Raw genomic sequence first — 2517 nt, 5'->3', positions numbered from 1 at the left:
CTCTCTCTCTCTCTCTCTCTCACACACACACACACACACACACACACACACACACACACACAAACACACACACACACAAAACTACAGTCAGCTGATTAAAGGTCACAACAGGAGAGGTTGTTCTACCCAGGGAAGGGCGCAACAATTCATTATCCAGTGTCAAGTAGTCAGACAAGAAAACACACATACAAATAACTTGTTATGTGCTCAAGGTAAATTAAAAATACATGTGTGTATGTATATGTGCACACCCATGCATGTATGTGCATGATTGTGTGTATAAAATGCATACATTCATGCAATAATGATTAATGAAAAGGAGAGCCATGACTTAGAAGAAGAAAAGTGAGGGTGATATGGTAGGGATTGATTAGCAAACAGAAAGGATAATTGTTATAATTAAATTACAATTTCAAAAAAACGTTAAACTACTATAAAGCAAAAGAATCATGAGTGGGCAAAGAAAACATTTTGATTCAAATCAGTTATTCATAAATAGATTTATCAAGCAACACAGAGTTGATTGTTTTTTAAAAGAAGCACAGATTGCAGATAACACCTATTTGGTGTTTTCAAACAACTGTGTGAATTGGATGTCAGCTACACCGACTAGTCAGTGGACACTCTTGTGTCCTTTCTGATTTGTTTAGAAGGTGGGAAGAGCTGTGTCTACCTGCTCTGCAACTGACCAGCACAGGTTTCGTTGCTGTATGCATTCCCATCTTTTTTTCAGCCAAAGAGAATTCAGGGAACTCAGTTTCAAAATGTATTACTATTTTCAGGTCTTTATGTTCCTTCTCTATTTCCTCTAAATTTTCAACATTTTAATAAAGCTCTGAAGCAAAGAATGCTGCTTACATATAATCAGAATATTTTAGGGAAGACATTCAGGTAGCCTCCTTTTTGTGATACATTGAAAGTTATGCACATGCCTTTCCCCCTGCCTGCCCCCTCTCTCCTCTCTCTCTCTCTCTCTCTCTCTCTCTCTCTCTCTCTCTCTCTCTCTCTCTCTTTCTCTCTCTCTCCTATTTCTAAACTACTTCCTTCCCAGTATTTTCAGCAGAGATGGAGGGAAACCTTCTGACTGCCTCAGAGAGTAGCGACAGGGACTGTCCTATCTCTATAGGGATGTGGGTGCAGCTGAATCAGGAGAGCAAACTGCTAACCCACTAAAGGAGCTTTTGAACCTCAATTGCTGTTGGTAGCTCTGTGAGGCTCTCATTTAATTCTCTTGCCTGGAAAGAACAAATTATGTTCTATTTAGGGGTGATTCTCTTGCCAATTGAAGGTGCTCTTTTTAAGAAGTGAAGAAAAAAAGTGGAGAGGAAATTATGCAGTGACATTTCTCTTAAAGTTCTATTTAGAATACAAGTAAAGGAAATATATAAAAGAAATAACAGGAAAGAATAAAAAAGCACAAAAGAAAATCCATCTCAAAAGTAGGTCCTCCAGTCAGCCGTTCTCATTTTCCTGCTTCTTCACGCTTTATTAAACAAAGATTTTAATCTAGGATTTTGTTCAAAAATCTTTCCTATAGAATTAACTTGAGTGTTGTGTGAAAGGATAGAAAGTTAGTACCCCCACCCTCCACCCCTTGACAAGGATGGAAGATGCCCTTGGTCCTAACAACACACACATGGTTAAGGCATTACCATCTACTTTGTGGTGTTTAGAATTAATTTGAAGTCTTTAAATGAAGTAGTATATAGCACTAAAGTAGGCATCTAAATACATAGCAGTGTGTGTTTTCCAGAGTTAAAAAATGACTTTATAAGAAAAACCACATCAATAAACACTAATAGCCATCACATCTGCAGTTCTCAATTTCATTAAATCTCAAATAGCTCATTGGAACTATTGCCATTTATTTTTAATAGCATTTAAGCAATGTGTAAAAACTTCTATAGTTTTCGACAGGGATCTGCCTACTTTGGTTCAGTGGGAAATATTAATAATAATATTAATCATTCAGTTTATTTTATTTTTATGAAACAAATCAGTTAAATAATGCCGCAGACTTCCTCCTTTCTGGGGTCTCCTTCCTGCATGGAACGGGTCTCTGGTTGCAGGTGAGCGAGGATTCAGCGACTGACAAACAGACCAACATGAGAGAGCATGTAATATCTGAATGTAATGTCAAATCGAGCATCAGACTTTTTATACAGAAAAAAATAGGGAAGTTACACAAAACAGAGGAATGCAAACATGGAAGGACTGGCAGGAACCAACTGGGATAAAATTGAATGTTAATAACTGGGATCAAAAACAGCTCCATCTGGATCCTCCGGTAGTACTATGTCCAATTTTCTGAGGAACCGCCAGACTGATTTCCAGAGTGGTTGTAAAAGCTTGTAATCCTACCAGCAAACTTAGAATACCCAAGATATATTTTGCAAAACACAAGAAAACCAAGAAGGAACACCATCGTGTGGATACTTCATTCCTCCTTAGAATAAGGAACAAAATACCCATGAAAGGATATAGGTACAGAGACAAAATTTAGAGCTAAGATGAAAG

General features: G+C 37.5%; 1 protein-coding gene and 1 pseudogene across 6 annotated transcripts in view; both read left to right on the top strand.

The window, feature by feature from the left end:
* Erbb4 (erb-b2 receptor tyrosine kinase 4) overlaps positions 1-2517 on the top strand; it is a 1014420-nt gene that overhangs the window by 668532 nt on the left and 343371 nt on the right. The gene's annotated exons all lie outside the window — the stretch shown is intronic.
* Positions 1549-1684, top strand: LOC115064194 (annotated as a pseudogene).

This window comes from Mus pahari, chromosome 5 (genome assembly GCF_900095145.1).
Source record: "Mus pahari chromosome 5, PAHARI_EIJ_v1.1, whole genome shotgun sequence".
Taxonomy (NCBI): Eukaryota; Metazoa; Chordata; class Mammalia; order Rodentia; family Muridae; genus Mus; species Mus pahari.
Note: the sequence above shows the minus strand (reverse complement) of the source record. Positions and strands in the feature narration are given on the sequence as shown.